Source organism: Parasteatoda tepidariorum, chromosome 5 (assembly GCF_982258835.1).
Source record: "Parasteatoda tepidariorum strain Cologne lab strain chromosome 5, Ptep-v5.0, whole genome shotgun sequence".
NCBI lineage: Eukaryota > Metazoa > Arthropoda > Arachnida > Araneae > Theridiidae > Parasteatoda > Parasteatoda tepidariorum.
Window position 1 is genome coordinate 116,448,656 of NC_141759.1, and position 27,075 is coordinate 116,475,730.

General features: G+C 25.4%; 1 long non-coding RNA gene across 4 annotated transcripts; it reads left to right on the top strand.

Moving 5' to 3' along the window:
- The first annotated feature begins 15 nt into the window (after positions 1-15).
- Positions 16-26,093, top strand: LOC147810053 (uncharacterized). 4 transcript variants are annotated; one of them, XR_015434111.1, is made up of 7 exons: positions 16-140; positions 443-677; positions 3,696-3,811; positions 9,342-9,447; positions 16,399-16,505; positions 20,597-20,631; positions 23,389-26,093. It is a non-coding gene; the product is annotated as an uncharacterized LOC147810053 (long non-coding RNA). The 4 variants fall into 4 exon arrangements; XR_015434108.1 differs by having other exon boundaries at positions 112-238; XR_015434109.1 differs by having other exon boundaries at positions 112-238; positions 3,701-3,811.
- The last annotated feature ends 982 nt before the right edge of the window (positions 26,094-27,075 follow it).

Here is a 27,075-nt window from a genome sequence, read left to right on the forward strand (position 1 = left end):
TTACATAAACAATTACAATTACAGCCATAGTTTAGTAAGATTCGAACTTGCTTACGCTTAACAGTTTTTCAGCTTTATGCTGCAAAATTATGAGCTTATGGCTTTTTAACACATAGCAGAGATTTTAACTGTAATACTATGTAAGCTATACATTAATGTTATATTTTTTTTTACCACAGCCAGTAGGGGTGCAGACCCATCAATCCATCATAATCAATTCTCTGCAGGAAGTTTGAAAGTTGGTAGAGCTAAGCTAGAAACTTTTTCAAACTAAAAACTTTTTATTCATTTATGTATTTCTCTAGCAATGGGACATCCTAATATTTTAAGATATCAATTTTGTTGTAAAATAGGCGCTGTTCGCGCAATCCGCTTTAATTGTATGTTTTGTAAACTAATTAGCTCTTTGTTTTTGTTGCTAAATCCTTTTATTTACTTTTAGTTGATGGAAACTATTGTATGACCGGTGGATCTGATAAATCAATGAAATTATGGGGATATTAGATTCCTTGGCAATCGTCGATCTTGAAGACTTATATGGGGCATGGATATAAAGTCTTAGATGCTTAATCTTCAGCAAATAGCTCACATATAGCATCCGGTGGAATGGACAAAAAGCCTTTTTTATTGGGACGTTAGAACAGCTCAAATAATAAGAAAGTTTCGATGCCATGCAGGTATGTTCTTTTTTTTTAGGGGGGGGGGAGAGAAAAATTTTCTTAATGTTGATTTCATATGTAGGTAATTATTAGGGATCTTAATTATTTTAATGAATGGCATTTTTTTTCGCATTACATTAGGTAATATTTCCTTATCACTACCTGTTCGAGACAGCTACTTTTTGAGGGTAATTCGGGATCATCCCATCTACCTGTCATCACTGCAGAAAATGCACAAATCCCTTAATGAAAAAAGCAATTTCCAAAATAAACATTCCATTAAATTTATCAAATAATAATAAAAAAAAATTTATGTGTAAAAATATGTAATAAAAACAATCAAAACAAAGTAAAAATTTATGTTTTTTTATAATTACGCATTGAATTATTCTTGATTTTAACCATGCTTATTAGTTTTCTATGTACATTCCCATTAACACCACATCATGTCCATTCATGCACAATTTTTTAGGATAAATGATTCCTTACTCTTGAAAATATGCCACTGCCCTTTCTTGGGTGCTACAAAAATCTCAAATTCCAATCGTGCAGCAGAGTGGGAAAAAAAAAAACATTGCATTTCATCACGCTAAAGGAAATTAACTTGCGTAGTCTAGAATTACACAGTAATTATCATAAAATTTGCAGTTATTGGTGCTGAAGCTGCCTTTCGGCTATGCTGTCTGATTTGGGCAAAAATGGTCGATGGGAGAATCCCTAGTCAAACCTACTAATTTTTTTTTAAAAAAAGTAATAATATGTAGAGGTTTGCCTGAGGAAGCATTAAGTTTCTCCTCTTTTGTGCTTTTTTTTATTTTATAGTTTCCCACGTTTCATTGCCTGCAAGTTTTAAAGCTGTAGCCATTACTTTGGGAAGCACTAATATTTAAATCTATACTCAATTTTGAGTAGCAATAGTATTTCTAAACTTCTCTAACTAAAAATTTAATCATTAAAAAATAAAGTTGATTTATAAAATTAAATTCTGTCAAACTGGTTTTAAAACCACTGTGGGATTAAATCTGCCTAAAAATGTCTTCTCTCTAATGAAACTCTTAGAAGAGTTTTGAAGATTATTATTTTATAATGTTAATTAGATGAAGGGAGGAAGGCCAAGGCGGGTGTAGTGTACTGGGAGGGTGTAGGAATCATCTCGCCCTCTCAATGTTGGTAATTACGATCATAGTTGACTATTTAAATCATAGTGTGCAAATTCTAAGTTATCAGTATCAATAGATACAAGTTTCAAACAATATTTTTTTTTTTAAATTTTAAACCTTTTTATAGTGTTCCAATGTTAGTTAATTTAATGTTAGTTAATTAGCAGTGTTAGTTAATTTCCAATGTTCTTTACATATTAAACAGGTGTTTCCGCTGAAAGCTATTTCAAAACACCTTAACAATGATTGAATAAATTTCTTTAAAAAATTTGAAGCTAAGCTACAAATTACACATGTAAAAATAAATTCTTCTTAATTATTTTTTAACTTTAAAAAGAAAGTGAGTCTTATGAATGCTGAATATTTATAATATATTATAAAAATGAAAATAAAAATGCTTCACTCACAACAAATATTAATATTAATTGATATAAAATCTGAATTCAGCATTTGTGAGTCCAAACCACTAATTATAGACTAAATTTGACCTACTATTAATGACAATTAAATATATAAAGTTGACCATTATTATTATAAGATTATTATTAAAAACTATTATTATTATTAAAACTATAATATAGCTTCAAATCATGTGTAACTTGTCTAAAGGGATTAAACATAAGTGAGTAACAACAACAAAAAAGTATATTGCATATTTTATTTATCTATTTTAACAGTTCTCTCTTAATTTTCCAATTTTGTCTAGTTTATAGCTTAATTTGTTTCACTTGTACATGGCACTTGTTTGTTGCCATTACAGTGAATTTCAGTGGTCTTATGACCATGCACAAGTGTCAGTGTTGTAGTACTAAAAAATTTTTTCACCGGAACACAGCTCATTCGGAAGTGAATAGGTATAGGAATAAAGAGAAATTTAAACATTGTTAGCATGTTTCATTTTCTATCTAAAATGAAGGATATAACTAGAGATAAAATTATTTAAAAACAAGAATTTTATGACAAAAAAAATTTTTTGATGTTTTTTTGCAAAAAAGTAAAAAATAAATATTTTATGTAACATATAAGAATCAAGTTGTAGTTCAAGTAAATTTTTAGAATATTATATTTATTTCATATCCTGAAATGTGTTGTAAGTATTTCTTATAAAATGTTTAAAAGGAAGCAGATAAAAAGTCAGCGCTTTTCAAATAACATGAAATAAGCCATCAACTTTTCATCTGCTAATTGAAAATACCTAATGATTTTTAGGAAAGGAGGCAAAAATTGTTCTTTGCTGCAAGGGACAATTTTGCCTCCTTTCCTAAAAATCGCTGTTTGAATTCCAGGACGCTAGTACAAACAATTCTGGAGTTAGATGTACACACGCAAAATCTTCATTTTATTATTATACATAAATGTATTTTTGTTCGTCAAAAAAACAATAATCTGAAAGTTACATTTTACTGTCTGATTTCTACTTAAACTTTTAAATTATTTCATTTAAATTATTTCCCCCATTTTCTATAAATGAATTAAATACAATTAGGTAATGTTTTTGTTTTATAAATTTTTAGCAAAATGTGTTCTTTAAATGATCTTAAATGTAATAATGTAGCTTATATTTTATTTTAAATTATTAAAGTAAAGTTAATTAAATCCTTAGAAAACAGTGTAAAGAAAGTATATTTTCAATTTGTTATTTTTAAGGTAAAATCTTAGGCAGAAAAACACTTTTGTAATTCTTATAGTTTGTAATTTCAGGAAACATTCCTTAAAAAAGAGAGAGAGAAAGATTATAATGCCTGGAAAAACAAACCTTACTGTTTATTTATTAGTTAGGCTAATATTAGCATTTTGAAAGTTCTCTTAGTATGTATGTGAATTTGATCTAATTGACAGTTATTTATACTTTTTATCGCTTACTATAATTCATCAGTTTAGGTCATGACGATGCTATAAAATTCAACGAAGAATCTAGTTTTACTATCTGCTTCAGTTTATAATACTGCTTGTGCATGGGATTGCCTTAGCAAGTCTCGCAAGCCTGTACAGGTGATTTATCTTATTTTTATTGTTGGTTTCTAAATGGACAAATTAATAAAATAATGAATTTAAATGCTATTTATCTTGCTTTCAGTTTCCTTTCCTTTATTATGTTTTTAAAATTTTGTTGAATCAATGAAATTAATTTAATTAAAAACAAAGAATCGCAAGCAATTTGTTACTTTGTAACCGTTTAATTTTAAAATTCGCTCAAAAGAAATATTTTCTATATTTATATATGTAAATGTATGTACAGAGTATTTGAAAATGATCACCTTTAGTGTGTATTTTTTAAACCTTTTTCAAAAAGGTTTTAGTGGTTGCAAATTAAAATTTAAATGAGAATAAGCAAATATATCTAAATGAACTGAATCACTACTGAGGAAGGTAGGACTTGAAAGACCAGAACTTATGTGAAGCCACCACTAGGAAAGTACTTTGAAATTTAAAGTTGACAGAAATTTCTAACAGAAATTTTATTTTCAAGCATATTTTCTTTGTATGTTAATTTAAATGAATTATATGGGCATGATTAAAGCAAAGCAACAAAAAAAAAACATTTGAATAAATAAAGCACAAATATGATAAGACATTTTCATTTTTGCTTGATCCACATTGTATTTTGCTTTAGTCTAGTATTACCCTCTCCTTTTTTGGCTATTTGTGTATAGTTTTACTCATAAGGAATCATTTCAAAATAAGATGCAAGGTTACTTGAAATTTTTTTAATTTATTCCTAATAAGAATCATTTTTATTAAAAATTCTTTTGTGGCCATATTATGAATACTACAGAGTGTGTAGAGTTTTTATAAAATGATTCATATTTTTTAAAAGAATTTAAAGGTTTTTTTTCTTCCACTGAGGGTTTATAAAAAGTGCTTAATTGTCCTTCTTTCAAATAAAGATTTTTCATTGCTGTGTCAATCGTCGTCATACATTGCAAAAAGAAGCTTAACTTAGCAGTAACTTGTTATTTTATCATGATTATGTAAAGTCTTTGCATTTTGTTGATTATATAAATGAAAAACTTTTAACGATAGGAAGAAATAATTTTTATATCTGCACGTATCCTAATTATGATTTTTTTTATAAGTGATTAAAATTGAATGCTTAAAAGGTGCTTATTTTTTATTTACCTAGTACAGAGTGTTATGTATCTTAGTATTACATACCTAGTACAGAGTGCTACACACTCTGTACTAGGTATTCACCAAGCCTAAGTAGTATTTGTCCTTAGAAAAAAAATCTGCATCTTATCTTAAAGTTTTAAGTGTTTCTTTTGAAGCACGTTAAAACGATATGAGTTGCTTTTTTTTAAACATTAATTTCTGTTATAAAGTCTCGCATGCATGATACAAAAGACATCTTTGTATTAGAATATGAAATATCTTATTTGTCTTCCTGTTGTAAGAATAATTACATTTTATTGTATCTATCTTTGAATTTTATAATGAAATGAGCAAAAATTTCATTGTTAAATAGGAAGGTTCAAAAGGACTATTAAGTCAAGATAATTTGAGTTGTAAGTTTTCAATTGAACTTTGAAATTGGAATGGTAAATGTTTAAATAATTAACACATGAATATTTCATGATTTTTTTATTTTTCCAGTGTAATATATATATTACATATATATTTTCATATATATATACATATTTTCCAGTATGCATTAATTAAGAGTAAGACATTTTCCCTTTGCTCTTTGTGGGAATCGTGCGACCTATTTAATAAACCAGTGACAATTACTAAGATATATATACTTATATAATTAAGATACCGTAACTATATTACTTATAACTTCAAACACATTTAATTTTATAATAATTTTAATAAGACAAGTCTATTACACTTTCTTATAGTGTTATTGAAATCAGTAGTGAGATTACTTGTTGATATCTGTCTAATTTTACTCTTGTTAAACGGTCTTCAAGCCAGTAAATCTTTGCTTGCAAATGTATGTAGATCCTAGCAAATTTTTTCATACATAGAAATTTTTTATCTTGTAAAATTTTTCAATTGTCAACTAGTGTCACTCCATTAAACAAATCTTTCACAGTGTGTTCTGACTACGTATTAAGATGTTCGAACTAAAGTTTCTCAGGTGCTATGTTTCCTAATCAAGGTGAATTCTTTTAATTGTTTTGGCATGCCTAAAAGAAACTTTTCATGGGCCGCTATTTACCCAAATAAAGCTAAAATACAAATAAAGCTAAAATATTGTTAAAAGACCAAAAATTATGTCACTTATACACAAATTTAAGAAAGTTAATAAAAAGTCATGGTGGCTCAGAGGGTGGAGTGCTCATCTCACAATTAGGTAACCCAGTTGTAAACTTCAGCAGTGGCTGGATATTACAAATTCTGCACACAGCTCATTCAAACCTGTAGATGTAAATTACCTGGGTTTTTCTAACTCAAGGTAAATACCCAAAATTTATAAATAATTGGGTATTTATCAATTTTATTGCAAATTCAATGATTATCTGTTTCTTTAAAGTTTTACAAAATTATGTATATTTAAAGCATATTTAAGATTTACTTACATTTTCAAAAGTTAATTCATTATTTGTGAAGAAAAATTCATTCAATTTAACATGCTAATTAGTAAAATTGTACTGTTTTTAGTTTTCTTTATTTGAGAGAAGTTATGGTTTAATACTCATAAAATTCACATTTATAATCTTAATTCTCAGAATTTGTGATTTTAAAAGTAAAATCTAAAGGAAAGTTTTGCCACAAATATGTTTTCGAAGTGCGAAAATATATTCAAGTGTTAAGTAATGTACTTTAATAAATTTATCATACAATACTTATCCTGAATATGAACAATGCATAATTTATTGATTGATCAATAATTAGTTATGAAGTGATGCTATCTCTCTAAATAATAATTATGTCTTATGTAGCTGTAAAATTTGTTGAGTTTTACATCATAATTGCTAATGAATTAACAAATGAGATAGAAAATCTTCTAAAAGTTTGCAAAAAAACAAACCCTGCTTTATTAAAATTGTATTTATTTAATATTTTTTAATTAAATACACATCATTTATTGCTTTCAATTAAAAAAAAATTCTTTTTCATAAATTAAATGCTATAGGCATCATTGATCTGATTTGGACATAAAAAGTGAAAATATACCTAGCATAAGTTTACAAATAAATAATAATTAATTATTATAAATTTTATTGGCGTTAAATATCTTTTACTCCTGATTGGTATAAGTGTAGAGTAATACTTGATTTAGAATTTATAAAGTTTATCTTTCTTAATTTTATTATGTGAATAAACATTAGATGACTAAAATTTTATTTATTAAACTGTATTAAAAGCAGTTGATGTACATGTTCACTTTTTATTCTTAAATTAGTTTTTGTATTGACAAAACTTATCACTAAAAACTTATAAAATGTTTCATATTGCTAATCGCACGATGTATTTTTAATACAAATCACAAGATATTTTAATTTAAAGAAATATTTAATCAAAATTTAATATTGTTAATTTAATTAAAGACATAGAACAACATTCAGGAGCTTTATTAATAATGAATATTTCTTATAGAATACAGTAAATAAGACTACATTTTGTTCCTTTGTATAAATTGTTTTGTATTTTAAGCTTGAAAAATAACTCATTAATATAAAAAAATTGCATACTTCAATATTTATTTTGATAAGGATTAAATTTTGAAATGTCACAAATATGTCTAATTTTTAAAAACAAAATTATTTTTAATCAAATAATGCAGATTCTGAAAATCCTAAACAACAGATACAGAAAAAACTAAACAAAAGATCAAAGGATTTTAAACTAATTACATTTATTTATTTATTTTTAAACCAGACAAATTTAGTTTAAATTAAATTGTTTTATGGATAAATTTCTCTTCAAATTTAGATATGAAATTTGTAGTTTTAGTTTTATAACCAATATTAAATTTACAAACTCAGTATAAATTAAAACCTTTTTAAAAGCCTAGTTTCCAAAAACTTTAATTGTACTCTCTTTGTTCATTCAGGGTTTCTTCTATTTAATCCAACTCAGTACTCACATGAAATTTGTAGTTTTAGTTTTATAACCAATATTAAATTTACAAACTCCTCAGTATCAATTAAAACCTTTTTAAAAACCTAGTTTCCAAAAACTTTAATCATACTCTCTTTGTTTATTCAGGATTTCTTCTATTTAATCCAGTTTAACCCATTGCATTGAAAAAAATTATGTGTTTCTTTAAAAAATTGCAAATGTGAACTTAAATGGTTTAATATGATATCCATTTTATTACATCACACATTGCTAACCTTTTTACATTAATTTTTTCTAACTAACCTTTGCTTAAATTGCTAACCTTTTTACATAAATTTATCATGTTCCTCTTTATTTACAGTTTTTTTGAAATATTTCTTTAGAAACCGATATGTATAGTTAAAAGTTTGTTTTTGAAAATAAAGATAAAATTAATATATTATTTTCAGGATTATAAGCAAAACAAATTCTGGTTATATGCTTTAAAAAGACCAAAAAGTGGTAAATATCCAGATATTTTTTTGGGTTATTTACCTGAGGCAATGGTAAATACCTGGATAATTATCTTTTTTTAAAATTAAAAAAAAAAAACTAACCACTGGATATTTACTCAACCCACATCTATACTTAAACCACTATTCTTATGCAAAATATCAGTATTAAATTCCCTTGCGGTGGGAGGTTATCTTGGATTTCTCTCCTTGTAACGCTAATGCAGGCTAGTTCCATCATCATCATAGTTGGTCAGACAGCTAAATGTAGGCCAATGCCTTTCTCTGAAGATTTCTCCATAACGATTTCCGATTTATCTTTGATCTTCGATTCTTTTAATTATTTCCAAGAAAATCAGACTCCTCCAAATCAGCCCCGCTTTCTTGATCCATTGAATCTAAAAAGTAATATCTTTCTAATTATATTGTCATCACACCTTCGAATCACGTGGGCCATCCAATCCATTCTATTTATTTCACATATTTAATAATATCAGACTGTTTATAAATCTCGTACAGTTTAAAGTTAAATCTCCTTCTCCAGTTATTGTTTTTATTTACACCAAGTGCGGGTTAGTTCCACCAAGATTTAAAGTTAAAACATCTATATAGGACTGTTTCTAATATAAAAAGGTAAAAAAGTGGTGAACAGTTTAAATTTAAAAATAATAAATGTTTTCATATTACTTTTCTAGAAATAACCAGCAACAATAACTGCCAGCTGCAACCAGCTTAGCTATTTTTTCTTTTCTTTCGGGAGCACTGCTATAATACAGCTACTTTAATTTTAAAGATTTTAATCTTTTTACTCTTAATCCTTTTCTGTCCAAAATATAATCAGCTTATAAAATTTAAGAAATTTAACTTTAGTATAATATGCCTTTTTTCTTTATCCATGTACTGATACTTACACATAATACTGAAATCTTTGTTTTAATTATTAATGTTTTCCAACAAAGAAATTTATTTTTTCATGTTTTATTTTATCATATTAATTTTTATTTATATTGAATCTGCAGTAGAATCATGGCTGTTGAGAGTGCAGATTAATGTTATTGCATTATGGGTGTTCTCACACGTGAGATTTTAGAGTTCGGTCTTATGGATGCAGATATGTTTGTTAAGGTAAGTTTTTTTGTGTTAAAAAGTATTTTTAGTGGTAAAATTTTTCAATTTTCTATATGTTGGTGAAAATAATGTTTAAATTTTATACATTTAGTTTTATATTTGTTTAAACACAAATTTCAAACTTATAAAAGCATGTGGTTTATCTATATCAATAATGAAAAAAGACTTTCTTCCAAGAGTAATTTAAAATTTTTTTTTATGAATCTTGGTCTAAATTAATTTATTCTTCTTCGATATATAGCAGACAAATCAAATCTTAATCTTGTTAAGTACCAATTAAATTCCTAATTTTGGCATATAAGTAATAATCGAAGTAAATTGTTGAGATAGAAAGAATTTTTTATCTTGTTAAGTACTTATAGATATAGTTATAATTTATTTGAAAAGAAATACTATAATAAAAAAAAATTTGATTTCAAGAACTTGGTTCATCCACTTCAATTAGTCTAAATATTAATGGAAATTTTTTATTGATATACAAAAGACTGCTCAGTTTGACATTTGTTTTTTCAAAAAGTATTTAGCTTTATATATATATGCCCGAAGAAAGAATACGTTTATTTTCAAAAGAAAAAAATAGAACTTGGAGTCTTAAAATCAGTTATGTGTCTGTAATTATGTAATTATCAGTAATTTATTCAAGATACTTTTTGTTTTAACAATCCTATGAAATTTGTATAATTAATTGTTAAAAATATATGAAATATTTATAATAAATTATTAAAATTAAATAATTTTTTTCTTGTATTATTTTTATTATTTTTCTCTCCTTTTTTGCAATAATTTTTTTCTTTTTACTGACAACAGATGTTAGGTTTAGATGCAATGCTCTGTTTAAAAGAAATTTTAATAACTCCTACTATTATGTATCAAAATCACATTCAAAGAAATAACTAAATTAATACACCACTTTTTATTACATAAATTTTAAAAAAATACAATTCACTTTAACTAAATTGCTTCATTGCAACATAATAAACATAACTGAAAATAAAATACATTTAATCATCAAATAGTTTTGTATTTTCCTTTGTAAATATGAATGGTTTTCTGCATTAAAATACAGGATCAGCAACTAGAAAAACATAATGTGCAGTTAAAAAATTTAAGTAATTGCTAAACAATGTTATATTAAATAATTTAAGAAAAAACTTTCCAGAAAAATATAATGAAGTGATCATAGGTTACTAATGCATCATAAATAAAAAACTTAGTAGAATAAAGAAGTTACCTTGGGCCCTAGGTTGTCAACCCAATTTATGCAATTAAAAACATCACTTGGAGCTCAGAAAAGTCTCCAAATAGTCTCCTTTTCCTGAAAATAGTTGCTTTTTTTAGCTTTTTCAGGTGAAAAAGTTGACTCAGATCAAAAATAGTTGCAAATAGTCGCATTTTAGTTGCCTGTGGCAACCCTATATGTATATTGAATAAAAAAAATTTCTGTGACCTCTTTAAATAAGTCATTTTATGAGAAAATAAGTTTAGTTAAGAGCTTCCTATTGTACCATATTTTGTAAAGTTAATTGTATATAAATGATCAAAAATGCCACTTGAAAACTAAATAGGACAAGATTCTTCCCCAGTAGAAAAAACAATTAAATATTCTACCTTTGAAGAATTAGATCTCTCCCAACTATGCGAAAGAAATATAAGATACTCTTTAAAAAAGCATTGTCATCCAATATTAAAGCAGTTCATTTTATTATAAACATGTAATTGCAATTCAGTTTATTGTAATGCAAGTTAATAGTTATTTTACAAGTTATTTCTTACATTGTTTCAAAATAAATGAAACATAAACTAAGGAAATAAAAACCAGTTTTTTAAGAAACTGCTAAAATATCTATGAAATTTTCTTTGGGAGAAAAATAGGGATGACATAAATCTTATTAAAAAATAAAATCTTACAATAGGTAATAGATTTTAGTAATATAAATAATAAAATGAATAATATAAAAGTAGTATTTTTTTTAAAAAAAGTAAGATCAAAAGCATTTTGTATCAGGGTTTTTAACCCCCCCCCCAAAAAAAAACTGGTTTTGTTTTAAAAAATTTTCAGGGTCTGTTTTCCACTTTGCCTAAATAAAACTTTTTAGGGGGGGGGGGTATTGACTAAAGTCTTTCCTTTCTTTAAATCAATTATTTACTTATTTAATTTTAATTATATGACCTTTTCTACATAATCTTAGTGTATGTATATAACATTAATACTGAGTAATGGAGAAAACAAACTCAGTTAATGTTAATCTCAGGTCTGTTGATTGTGGTATTTTAAGTAAAATTAGTTCTTATAGGATGAAGGGAATGCTATTAGAGTGAATCAATTGATATAAAAATCTTTGAAAAAACAGTACTTCGGCTGTATTAAGCTGTTCGACAAAGGGTGTACTGGTAATAACTTTATATTAACAAGAAAATATATCCAAATCTTAAAAAAAAAATTAATGCCATGAACAATAAGAAACAGAGCTAACAAATATTAATGTAAAGAAACAAAGCTAACATAATATTTTATTCCTGCTTCTAGAAGAGGATGTATTAAAAAATTTTCATTAATACCATTGGGATAAAACAAAATTATAAAGTTAATTTTTTTAAAATTTCAATTAATTATTGAATTATAATTTTGAAAAAAAACGTATTCTTTCAAACTAAATTTGTTCTCTTGAAAATAAAAATTTTAAAGAAAGTTATATAATAAAATTTTCTATTATTCGTATAAATACTTCCAGTTTGATTGTAACATAATTAAAAAAAGAAAAAAATTTCTTACGTACTTTATAATTGTGAGATTTATTGCTTATGGGAATTTGTACAGTTTCAAATAGACATTAATCAACAATTTTTAAATGTTTACATAGAAATGATTTGCCACAAAATCATCTATGTTAAATGGTGGCCTTTTTTTTCAGAAGAAACTTATTTCTTACAGGACAGGAAGAAACTGGACAAAACGGAATAAAATAAAAACGACTAATACAATTGCTCAAGAATAGATATTATAACTGAAACAAATTAAATTTATAGTAACGGGAAGTTTATCATTAGGTTTGAGTATTCATAATTAACATTATTTAATCATAAAAATAAACTATTTGCAATTGAGAATTCAATATGGGTTTTTAATTGTATCTATGTTCAGTATGTGATTTATTGATTTAGTAGTAATTATAAAATTCAGTTATTTTATTTTGATAGTTCTTTAATTATAAAATTAGAGTTTAATATATTCTTTAAAATGAAATAGTAATGATAAACTTCTTCTTCTTCTTCATAAGCGCAACAGCCTTTCACAGGCCAAGGCTGACTCGCAGATTTTCCTCCATCTGGCCCTGTCCGGTAACATTATTTAATCATAAAAATAAACTATTTGCAATTGAGAATTCAATATGGGTTTTTAATTGTATCTATGTTCAGTATGTGATTTATTGATTTAGTAGTAATTATAAAATTCAGTTATTTTATTTTGATAGTTCTTTAATTATAAAATTAGAGTTTAATATATTCTTTAAAATGAAATAGTAATGATAAACTTCTTCTTCTTCTTCATAAGCGCAACAGCCTTTCACAGGCCAAGGCTGACTCGCAGATTTTCCTCCATCTGGCCCTGTCCGGTGCGACGGCCCGCCATCGGTTGACTCCCAACAGCTTGAGGTCCTTTTCAACGTCGTCTATCCATCTTGTAGGTGGTCGTCCCCTACGTCTCGTCCCTTCAATTGTGGAAAAAGTCACTTTTTTGGCAGGGACGGCATCAGAATTTCTGAAGAGGTGGCCCAGCCACCTAATGCGTGATGCTTTAATAGTTCTCACAATGTCGGTCCCACCGAATTTGTCATATTTTTTGTAAATTTCGTGGTTGTAAAGAATTCTCCATACGTTATTCTCTTGAAGAGATCCAAAGATTTTCCTCAAAATTTTTCTTTCAAAAATTAGCAGTTTTTCCTCCTCTATTTTGCTTAGGGTCCAGCACTCACTTCCATACGTAGCTATAGGCCTGATTAAAGTTTTGTAGATGTTTAACTTTGTCTTCACACTGATGAACTTGGATTTCAGTTGGTTTCTGAGGCCGTAGAAACTTCTGTTAGCCATGGAAATTCTGTTATTTATTTCGATTTTCAGGTTGTTGTGGCTAGAGATCAAGGTTCCTAGGTACTTGAACTAATGATAAACTAGCTACCCTTAATTTCATTAGAAAGTCATTAGAAAGTCATAAAAACTTTCAGAATTTTTTCTGCTGTTTGTTTTTTACCTATGTATAAAATGATAGGTTATTAAAACCTCAAAAATTAATATTATTATTTAAACTAGATTGCAGTTATAAACTGTTTAGAAAAAAAAACTCTTTAAATATTTAATATTTCTGATTGGGAAAGAGTTTCTTCCAATTGGGATGAAAGAAATCTATTTCTTTAAAGGTGGTTTTTTTCATCACTGTGGACGAAATTTGCCGTACCTGATGTAAAATAAAGTGAACAAATTTAAGATTAAGTCAATGTCTCTAAAAAATGTTTAAAATAAAAGAGACATTCCATGTTCTTGTAGTTTTTAAAATTATTTAAGTAATGTAATTATTGAAAGAATTTAAGCTTCCCAAAGTTTATTTTTATCTACTTGTTAAACACACTACTTTTGCTACAGTAGAAAGTATCAATGGGGATTAGGTGTTTTCCATCACCAGCGTAAATAAATCGGTATTGTACTTATCCAGTATGCTTATATTCCTTATGGTAATTTTCAAATTACATTTTTAATATTATTTTTTAATCTAATCTAAAGTATATTTTTTTCTTATTTATATAATGCAGCAATATGTCAATAAGAATATTGTTAAATTTAAAGCTCTATTATGTTAAATTAAGTAGTAATAAAATAGTTATTTTATTCTTCAAACTGTTTGTACTAAAACATACTTTACAATCTTTTGTAAATTGATTGTAAAGATACGTACTTATTTTAGTTTATATTTTTGGAGTCTGTTTTTCTTCATTTGTCTTTATCATTATGTGAGTTTTTAATATTAAATTAAAAAATATATTTAAATTATTTTAATAATTTTAATTTAAAATAAATTATTTTCATTGAAACTAAAGAATTACATAAATAAAAATGGGGAAATTATAAACCCATATGGTTTTTTGATCGCAATTGTGCAGTTATTTTTATGGATTTCAACGCGACTTCTCAAATTCCTATTTTCAGGGTATCTGTGCACCTGGAGAATCGTAAGAAATCATGGAAAACCATAAATTTCTGTATTAAACAAAATTTGTCATGATTTTAACTATTTTTGTTTTTAAAAAAAACATGGATTGCTGAAAAATCTAATTTTTAAAATGGAATTTAGCCCCCCCCCCCCAAATATCATTGTGTTCTGAACATCTGAATTTGTTATAAAATCCCCACTCACAGTCATATTTTATTAAAATATAAAATGTTTTTATCATGTTCTTTAAAAATTATGGTGTTCTTTCAAAAAATGAAAGAAAGAGCATCACTTCTAGAGGGCATTATCTTTTAAACTTCTGTGATTTCAGAATTTTTGTTATTGTTTATTATTTTTATTTTATCAATATCAAATTCTAACTGAAGCAAGCCAGTCATTGACGAATTTTTTATGGGAAATGAGTACACAAAAAAACTAGGAGTTTCTTTCCTTTCTGATGAACACGAAAAGTATCTTTAAAATATAATTCTGCAGAGAAAAAGAAAAAAATTATTATTTGCTTCTGTATTTTTTTTAGCTATTTTATTGCTTCAACTCTTTCTTTACTCTGTTTTTTAAATTTAAAATCTATTAATATGAAGATGCAGAGTATAGCAATTTTGATTATACCTATCATTTCAATTAATGGTATAATGCTTTTTTAAATTTATTGTTGTGTTTTTGTTGGAGAAAATAGTGACCTCGTTTAGTCATGAAAAATTCGTGGAATTAGTCATGAAAAGTTATGAATTTGAAAATCTGAAATCTAGCAGATACATTGTATTTTTTTAACACGATGTAACAAAATTCAGAATTACAAGTTTGAGGAATACGCGTTAGTGTAAAGAGAAGGATAAATAGGATTTTTCTCCTAGTGATTGTTAAAAACACATATAAGAATGGCAAAAAAAAAATTTTAAATAAATTAATTACTTTTAATGCAATTGAAAAACATTGTTTTACATAATTTTTTACTAAAAATGAGATTGATCATAATTGAAAAGCTAAAAGTATAATCACTCAAAATTTATTGATCGCCATGGTCAACCAGAAACCATAATTCCTAAAACCTACTATAATAACATATGTATGCCTGGTTTAATAAAAATCATAGGTCGTATGAAAATTTTTTTTCTTGAAATTGCTGCATAATGCTTCATTGAAAAAGCTTCATAAGAACATTATTTAAAAAATAATTGAAATAATGACTAGTCAATCGATATTTACTCAATCAGTAGGCTGTTTCAGTACTGATAAAGTGATGGCTTACTTTATTTCACTCTGTACAAAAAAAATGGGTATTCAGCTAGTTAATGATGAATAGTTTCAGAACTTCTTTTTTTTTTATCTACGAATATTTTTACAGTTTTTTCAAAGTGTGAATACACATGAGTTAGAATGAACTAATTACAATATTCATTGTATTCGAGAAAGGCATAGAAAATCTATTACTTTAAATGTTGTATAATTTTCTAGTTAGATGTAAAGCAAATAGTCATTAAGTGTGTATTTTTTGTTTTTTTCTCCCTTGTATTAACATTTTTATTGATTTTGTGACTGTGAAAATTGTTTTATTATTTTTAATAATACCTAATAAATGTACATACAATGTATGTAAAAAAGAAATTTTAAGGACTACATATGTTTTACTCAGGCCATTAAATATTATGATCTTTTGTGTTAAGGTGATTATTTCCATTAAATAATTTTAACATGATCTAAAAGTGTGTTGTCATATATTTTAGGTTCAGTCAACTGTGTTAACTTCACAAGAAATAGTCTTGTGTTTTTGCTAGCAGTTTAGACAATACTTCGCGACTTACAGATAAAGACGGTGTGAAGTGCATTCTGAGTAATTATCATTATTTATTTTAACTTTGTTAACTTTTAACTCTAAAATTACTTCAGACAGTGAATAGATTTATTTACGTTTCACTTCTTATCAAGTTTTGACAATTTTACCATTGATAGAACCGACACATCAAAAAACTGTTTTAAACTTAATTAACTGTATATCCTTATTAATATAAGTTTGTTATTTTCACCTAAAATTAGCTCATTGAAGTAATATTCAGTTACCACTTTTCTTGTGCAGATTAAACTTACGTTGAAAAGTAAATTTCTCTGGAAAAAACATATCCTTTTCATACGTAAATGTACTTTATATATGAACACTATATGCTAACAAAAGATCTGCTTGCTGAAAGCTCTGTAATTGTTAAGTTACTTTTAATAAGACATTTTAATTATTGAAAAATACCTTAAACGTTCTAACAATTATTTATGTCATCATTCCTTTACATAGAATAAAATAGGGTGATTTGAAACTCTTAAGTTTAAAAGTTAAATTATTAATTACAAAATATAAAAAATTTATGCTTTTATCAGCTTTTTTTTTCTGATTTTGTCAATTCTGTTTTTAAACTGATCCAATGTTATAATTTGGATTTATTCCACTTTTATTAATATTGTGCAGTTGATAAAACAAAATGCTGCAAATTATAAAAATGAAATAGAACATTTTGATTTCAATAATATGAAATTTAAAATAATAATAACTAAACTTAAAGATTTCAAAAATTCTTTAGAAGAGTAGAATTTTCTTATAAAATAATAAAAAGAAAGTGAAGATAAACTGAAATTTTGTTTATGCTACACTTTCTACATTGACATAATTATTCATAATATATTTAGTTATATTATTATATGTATTAGCATATGTTTATTCATTGGTGTATAACTATAGTTTAATAAATATTATAAATGTATTACTAAAACTTACATTGTAACTATCATCATTAGTTTTTAGCAATTTTAACAGTTGCTAATTTTAACAGTTTTTAACAGTTTATGATATTGAATATGTTAAAGACCAAACCCTCCTAGCTCTTTTAGGTGAAAAATCAAGAATACTTATCTGTTTTTAGCAATCATTTTAACCTTTATTAACTATAGTCAATTAAAGGAATGCATTAACATTTTTTATTTGGTTTTTATTACTATGTAATAAAAAAAAGAAATGAAAATATATTATCAAAACAAATGAAATATTTGTGGAATATACAGCTTTCATAATACCTGAAGCAATTTTAAAGCTGTTACACTTACATCATTATACTACTGTTAAGCCTTAACTTGCCAGATCCCTTGGCCAATATACTGGCTTTTGCAGGAGTGCTTTTATCATAATAAGAATGTTTATTGAAGGAAAAATAACAATTATAATAGCAGAATTTTTATCATGAATACAAATAAGTAAACTTGCAGTAAAGAATTAACAAGATTTTATATATGCTGTAGTCTGTATACATCTTGTAAATTTTTCTTTCTTTCTATTTTTGAGCTTAGCAAAAAATTTTAATAAACTTAATTAATTGTCACCTTATATTTCAGTAAAAAAAATTAGTAATGTTTTTTTTTTTTTTTTTTTTTGCACTAACTCTATAGTAAAACTGTACACTAATTTTCAACTTATATTTTTGTAAAAATTGAGAAACTGCACATACCTATTTTTTTTCCTCCCTTCCACATTTAAATTGATTTCTGACACAATAGCAAAACACTTCAGTGCACTAATTGTCAACTTGTATTTCTGCAAAGAGTAAAGAACCATATTTTCTAATTGTTTCTTTTAAAGACATTCTCTCAAAAGGAACAATTTGTTGTTAAAAAATGTCACTTCATGTGCTGTTCTACAAAGTTCTTCATTTTAGTTACAAATTCACCATATTCCTTAAAATTTAAAACCCAGCTACAGCAAAATTAAAATAATTTTATCCTAAATCCTTATATTTAAGTAGAGTAGCTAGAGTAACAACATTTTCTGTGCCTCATTGATTGAGAGCTAACGTTTACTAAAAAGAAACTAAACAAATATTTACCTCATAGTCATTAACATAAATTTACTCATTAACTTCATCAAGTGGAATATCAAAAAAGTGTGATAGCTATACTTGGCACTTCATTAAAAGATCTGAGCTAGTTGATAAATAATTTGTGCAACTTTGGCATAGTTGTGTCTCTTGGTTGGGGAGAGAGCGGCTAAAAAAATTAAACATAATGTATTAAATACTGCAGCCATTTCAACAACGAAACTCCTTCAACAGATACTATCTTTCAAATCTTAATTTCTGTCTTTCAGTCTAATATTGTCTTTCGAATCTTAATCTTAAAGGACTACTCTCGTTATTTTAAAATACAATTGAGTATAATTTCATTAAAAATGTATTCATTTTTAGAACAAAAATGTATAATTACCTCTGGAGAGACTTTTAGGTCATTTAAAAAAGTGAAACACGGTTTTGTATCTTATTCTTGAAATTTTCATGTATCATTTTGATAGTAACAGAAGATTTATGCTTAGTCCATGCAATGAAGGCACACATAAGTTTTATGGTCCCAGGAAACAATCTTGCAATGTTATATTGATTTTTGTCTGCACTTTTTAATTAAGATACTGCTGGCAAGATTGCTTTCTATAATTTTTTCTCAATTTGCAGGCTGCCCCCCACTATAAAAGGTTGTGTTGGTGTCAAAAGATGCCACTAAGCTTTTTCAGGTTTTTATCAGTAACTTAATTGGCGTTTTGATTTTTATTCTTCATTATAGTCTTAGAGAAAGTCTTGCTGCATTGATGAACATCATTAATATATTTGTGTTAATTTAACTCAATTTTGAAAAAAAAATAATTTTAAACTGTTCATAACAAGGCTTACTCACTGAGAAAATAATATTAAAAATATGTATTTATAAATAATCTTCCAATTTCGTTGAATAGTAATTCTAAAAATGTTATTTATTGTATCTTGTTTTAACAACAGTTTCAATTATAATATGAATTAGTATCTAAAAATTTTGTGAAAATACCTTCATCAGGGTTGCTACAGCATCTGGAAAAACCGGAAGAATACAGGGAATTAAAAAAGTCATAAAAAACTGGAAAACTGCAGAGAATTTCCAAAATTTTTTAAATCACTATAAAAGATAAATCAGCTGTCCAACTACGGAAGCTCCTCAATCTATGTCTGTTTTTTTTATTTCCTCAATATATTTCTATTTTTTCTCTTCTCAGTCAAAAGTTATATTTACTTTAATTTTTATGGTGATTTTACATTATTGCACTTCCTGCTTTTTTTAGTTCTAGTTCGATGGAAAACCTAAAATTAGGGTTCCACTCTGTGTGTGTATGAATATGTATATAAAAGTCATAATTCATATCTAACCTGTGCACATTTTTATTATTTGTTGAATATATCAACCAATATTTTAATTTACAGTCATTTATCTATATCTCTTTCTATTATGCTGTATTTTTCAGTCAAAACATTTTTGAATGTGTTGTCTTGATGTATTAGGGCACTAATACATCAAGTTAAGTCCAAATTTTTCAAAGAAATTTTTAATTTATTTTTGACTGTGAATATTAGGTTAGTTCTGGAACTGGGCACAAATGTTAAACTACCCCTTTTCAGTGTATGATTAAAAAAACCTATTGTTTTATTTAGTTTAGTTTACTTAAAGTTTGTAAATCAGGACTTACCTAGTTCTTGCACCTCAGTTGATTACATTGTTTTTTAGTCATTCAAGATTTATTATGGATGCATTTTATGTGAAATTAATAAAATAATATTAAGGATAATAAATTTCTACCTAGACTATTTTTAAATATTTAATAATTTTTTATAAATGGCACTCTTTGGCATTTAAATTAGAAATCAAATTTTTAAAAATCTTGCTTGTAAAGAGTGAAATAATTATTTTTAATTTTTGTGGAAAAAATTTTTTTTTTACATTATTTTAAAATTTTGTAATTCTATATCTGAGACTGATATTCATAAGGGTCCCATTGTGTTTATGTATTCATTTAATGTGACATTTGCATTTTGTAAATTTTCCTTAAGTATAATAACTATATATTATATCTAACTTGTGTAAATTTTATAGGAGATTCAAACCGGGATACTCTCAGTCATTGAATGGTAAATATCTACATTTTTAGGTATTTTAATTTGTTTGTAGGTGTTATTTTAAGGTATTGTTGTCTTAATGAAAACTATTTTAAGTTTAAAGTTTTTATTGATAGAAATTTCAAAAAAGTTTTAACTGTTAAAAATTTTTTGAAATAACATGAATAAAGTTGACTTTTTTTTTCCTTTGAAAATATAATGTTTAATTTTGTTAGTCTGGTTATTGTGAATTCCTGTGTTTGTTTATTTAATAGTTGAAATCCAAATATTAATTTTAAATTTAAATGCAGCTTGATTCTATTGCATGGAATTATAATAGTTTGTAAGTTTTATCATTATTATTATTGTTTTATTTTAATTAATTTATTTATTTCTGTTTTATCTGTCATACTTATTTTTGAATTTTCTGAACTCTTTATGCAAAAGTTTTCTATAAAAATTTTATTTTTTAAATATGTTGGCAGTGAAAAATAAAAACAGTCACTTTGAATTTTTGTTCATACCTGGTTTTATTTATTGCTTTTGTGTATTTCAGTTATACTGAACATTTTTGAACCAAGGGGCTATATTTATGCCCCTTGTTATACTCCATGTGTAAAGTTAAAGTACATAAAAAAAATTCTTCAAGGCTGTAATTTTTTGATGAAATAAAACATTTACAATATAGCATTAAAATTGCATATAGAAAAAGGTTTTGAGTTCTTTTACAGTTTTATATATGTCAATTTAAACTGTTTAGAGCATAATATCAATTTTAACTATAAACAAAATTTTCTATTTCGATCATTTATTGACTGTTATTTTTTAATGGAATTAAAAATACAGGTTTTATATGTTTTTACTTGTATACCCAAAATCTTAATTTTAAAATTAGACCTTTCTGAACCAGAGTGAAGAAATAATAAAAACTTTTAAAACCCTGAACTTAAAATATGGTATTCAAATTATGTATAGTTAAATAGTTTTTTATTGTATTTCATATGATTTTAAAATTTTGTTATTTTTTAAGACATTGTATTACGCCTGAAATTTTACACAATAAAAAATATGATACATTATATAATTTTTTTAAACATGATTTTTAAAATTATTTTATAGTTATTTAATATTAATATATAAAATAAGATGAAAAAGTGTGACTTATAATTTACTGGGTTATGGTCTTTCAAAATATTTTCAACTGGTCAACAACTTTTGCTTTGAATTTAAGCAACACAATCCCCATTAGATAGATATTATAACTTAGTAGAGTTTTTTCATTATGATGCCTTTCATTTTTTAGTTACAAATGAAATTTTGTGCTTTAATATCAGCATGATATTATTTGTTTCCAAGGTTAAACGCATCTGGGGGCAAGAAAAGAGACAGGAATAATTGTCCTTATCCCGGCACTACTGAGGGAGCAAATGGAATGCTATTTAAAGTTTTATATTTATACTTAAAAAAAACACACAGAATTTCGTAAAAATTGCTTGAAATTTTTTTAGAAAAGCAACAAAAAAAAGTTTTTTTTTCATTATAGGTTAGTTTTATAGTGACTGATATAGGTTTTTGCTGGGTTTTCTTATTTTTTAAACTTTCTTTTCATTGATAAATACTTTTTTTTAATTATCTGAGATGTTTCCTTCTCTCCTCACTTAATTCTTCTTCCATAAGCAATAATGAGATTATTTTATAAAAATGTAGAGAGAAAGTGGCAAATTTAGAAAAAGCTCTGTGACTAATGTTACAAGTTACTGACAGATAATGTACAGACGTTATAATTTTGATTATTATTACTGCAAAAGTTTTTAATTTCATATCTTAAATAAATGAAATTTGTTAATGGAGAGTTGCTGTTAAAGGTTTTCTTTTAATTATGTTGTCCTATGTATCATAGAATTGTCCATAAGCAGAAGTTAGTAATTAGTAACAATGAAAGAATAAAATTAGATGGGTACTCTAATAAAACAATTATAAATTTATATGCTGTACATTACAGGAAATTAATATTTCACAAATCAAAGTACATAAAGTACCTTTTTGATTAATGTTATAACAGGAAGCTTAAAAAATATAAAAATTAGACCCTTCGTGCTTTGAAGAAGCCCAAAATGATTTTTTTTTTTCAAAACCTATCTTTAGTTTTGTCTGTAACTGAAATAAACTTTCGTGGTATTTTAAAAATCAATAAATAGGAATACAGTTAATTTCTTCAAATGAATAGAATTCAATGCCATATATGATTTTATATTTAAATGCATATTATACATCTTAATTTTTTTTTTACGTAACATTAAATCTGAATTGATCTCACAGTGTGTTAGATTAACTTTATAATAGATAAAGCTCAAAAATACTTCCCCCATATTTTTATAAGTATTGATTTGAGTGTCATTTTACTCATTAGTTTGTATTATAAGTAAAATGTGTTATGGATTGTGCAAATGTGATAAAATCAAAACATTTTCTTTTCTTTATCAGAATGTCCACCATTAAAAAACAGAGTGTATGCTTGTCATTGATCACAAATACCTAATTAAAAGTTATGGTCTGGGAAAAGTCTAAAATATAGCTTAATTTGTGAATGTTTTAAGGCTTTATTGAAGCATTTTAAATTATTTTAACAATTTTTTAATGTAAACAGATTGAGATTGAAATATGCTACTTTTTTACTATTTTCTCTCTGTATTTGAAATGTAACTGATATGAAATGTAATACTTTTTTGATTGTCACACAAATGTAATATTTTTTTGATTGTTTTATTTTATTTTTCTTAAATTTTTCAGAAATGCAAGAAGAAATGACCCCTTCCATTAGTGGTTGCCGATTGAAGCAAACACAAAAAAGAAAATTCCCTGCTTGGGTTACCAACATAGTAGCTGGGATTGAAAGAAGGCATCGAGAGAAGATAGAAATTTGTAACAACACTTTGTAACGAAAATAATTGAAAAATGATTTAACACCTTATTTTAAAATCTTGCTGCAGACTTCTCTTCTTTCAACAATTTCTGTGTTTAAATGTTTTATTATTTGCTACCCCATTTTTAATTTGGTGCTTTCCAAAAACACTTTTTCATCAAACTTCTTAAAAAATTTAATACAAATAACTAACTTATCCAAACATAAGATTTCTTTCTTCTATATGAGTCATTCGATTGCAAAACTTGTTTAAATTATATTGAATTTTTCTGCTAAATTTTATATGTAGAGAAAATTACATTTTTTAAGTAATTTATCCAGCTGACTACTTGAAATTTGTATGAAAGTTTATAATAAAAGTTAAAATTTCATTTTGACGGTAAAAAAAGAAGAAAAAAAAACTCTTCTGATTTCAATTCAAGTAGAAATAAATGAAAACGTCGAAGAGGAATAACTAGTTTTGCTTTTGAATTATGCATTCAACATTACCCATTTATTATTCACCCATATCAGTTTAAATATTAAAGCTATTTTAAGAAATGTATTAAGATTTTATAAATATTTTATTAATTTAATAATTAAATTAATTTTTATTTGATTTGAATTTAATGTTGTAACTCTTTTTCTCTGTACCTGGTGAAAAATGACTTTGAGACTATTTCTGGATGTTGGCATTCTTCTAAATTTCAAGTTATAAGGCAATAAAAGGGCATATGTCCAGCATAGAATTATTTTTTCTTTTTCATATACTAGACTTAAAGTTTTGGAGAAAAAAGTTATTTACAAATTTTGGTAATATATATATCATACATATTTAAGTTCAAAATGTGGAGAAAACATGGAAAAAATTACAGAATAATGAAAAAAGAAAATTATTAAGAGAAATTTATAGAAATCTGGAAAAATATATATATATAATCTCTTCATCACTGCACACAATTATATCTGGTTGATTTGTATTGTATTTTGATCTTATTTTATGAGTTCTATATGCTTGCAGCTTATACACAGTATTGAAACGTATTGATTTTCTTAATTTCCTTTGTTTTTCTCTCTTTTTTTGTTGTTGTCCATTTTGTATTTACCTATTATGCTTTATATATATATAGAGAGAGAGAGACAAAAAAAAAACTACCAAGAATAATTAAATATATTTTAAAAATTCTTTTTAAAAAAAATTAAATAGCAGGAAAACAAATTAAGTGATATGAACTACCTGCCAGCACATATGAATATGTCCATAAATTAGAGTGCTTTTTATATTGTATTAATATAGCCAAAACAAGATCTGTTTTAAAATATTTTGCTATATTAATACAATATTATAAAGCACTCTAATTTACGGATATAATCATGTGAGCTGACATGGAGTTTATAAGACTTAAATATATTTTGTTTTCTTGATTTTTAATTTTTTTAAAATTATTAAAAGAATTTTTAAAATAAATATAATTATTTTTGGCAGTTTTTCTACTCTTTTAATTTGTTTTTCTTTCCTTGTTCTCTTTGTATTTTTATCACATTCTATGACTTCTATGTACTTACAGCTTTTAGATTTTCTTATTTAAGCATCAATAAAACTAGGTTTGTTTTGTTCACATAATTGTTAATATCACCATTCTGAACATTATTAAGATTACATTTGACTTGTTATGTTTTTATCATATAAAATATACTATTCTCTTCTATTTAATTAAAATTAGTTTTGTATTTTAAAGTACTTAATTATCTTAGCTAACTGTATTGAAGAAGTATGAAAATATTATAAACTAGTATCGAATAATACAGATCAAACTTTCTGAACAGGATTGCTTGTAATACTTTAAGGAAGAATTGTATTTAATTCTTGTATATAGTTAGCTATTGAACATTTTATAATCCTTTTTGTTTCGAATATTGTGTACTTTCATTTGCATTAATTTTTTTTGTATTTAATGACTCTGTTTTCTAACTCTCCCTTCTTTTTATTTTTAAGTTTAAAAATTGCCTGTCTTCTGTAGCAATGGTTAATTTTTTTTTTATATCTTGCTTAATAGAGTTAAAATCCTTTATTTCTGTTTTCTGTGTAATTTATTTATTGAACTGTTTTTGTTTTATTATTATTTTCAATTAGAAAATTCTTAATATTTTAATAATTAACTTTAGTATTGTAAATATTTAAGAAACCTTTCTTAAACTGTTGTAACCATTTTGGTATGTTATGTTTAAATGCTCTTACCCTTTTATGCTATAAAGTTATATATATTTACACCAGATATCTGCAGCATTTTTTATTTTAAAACTTGTACTTTGTCTTTTACCAACTTAAAAATGAGCCTTTAATTTAAGTAAAAAAATAAAAACTTTTAGAGCCACTCCTTGACTATAATTTGTTTTAACCTCTAACATTCTGAGCATTAATTTAAAAAAAATTTTGTTACAACTATTTTCAATCCTACTTCTAAGTTTACTGAATGATTTTTTCCATTCTTGCATTTATATTTGTTAAACATTTAATGATTCACTATGTTCTATATTTTTCCTGTTATTGTTGCTATTAAATTATAATTTTTAATAAAATTTGTAATTTTAATATGCATGGTTTTTCTTCATCTTTTTCATTTATTTTATTTAATTTTTTCTATATTTTTCATGATCAATTGTGTTTGGAGGTTTTCTGAATACAAAATCACTGAAACAGTTTCTCCAAATAACCTTCGATTTTCTTTATTTAAAGTAAATCACATTCAAGTCCAACAAAACAATGTTCAAGTTACAATTAAATTTATTTAGGGATATTTGCAGAACTAAAAATATATTTTAAAAATATCATATACATTAGTTTAATTCAAACTAGCTTTAGAAAAATTTTCAAAAATAGTAATTTTTTTAAGGCATTGAGAAATGATATCCTCTTTGCACTTTTTATTTGCCTATTTTTTCAAAATTTTTTGTTAAGAGTGAAATTTTAGTATAGTTTTTTGTTTAATTGTAAAAATTCAAAGACTTTTTTTTAAAAGAACTACATTACTTTAAAGTATAATTTATCATATGCAATATTTCTAAAAAATATAGATCTGATATTTGAAACAAATTTTAAAATTTATGAAGTTACAGAATGTTATACTTAGAAATGGTAGTTTTAAATTTAATCATTTGATATCAATATTAAACAATATAAAGCAAAGACTTTAATAAATGAAGGGAATAATTAGTTGAAGTGAATAAAATAGTAGCTTTTTTAAAAATGCAACCAGATTTAGTGTATGGATTTCTTTACTTTCAATTTTCTAGTATTCTTGTAACTTTGCAAATTGATTAGAAGCAGTAATAAATACATGATGTGTTCCCGCTTTTTTTCAAAGCTTACAAGTTACTTGCATCATCGTTTTCCTTAGTTATATCCAGGTGAAATTTCAAAGTAGGCTTATTTCGAATTATTGTATTAATAGTACAGTTTTCTAATGAAAGTCGCAGATATTATCTTAAATCATAGACTTTTCACTTGCAAGATTAAAGTTCAGTTATGCAAAAAATACACTTAAAACAGAGTTAAAAGAGTTGAAAACTAGCTT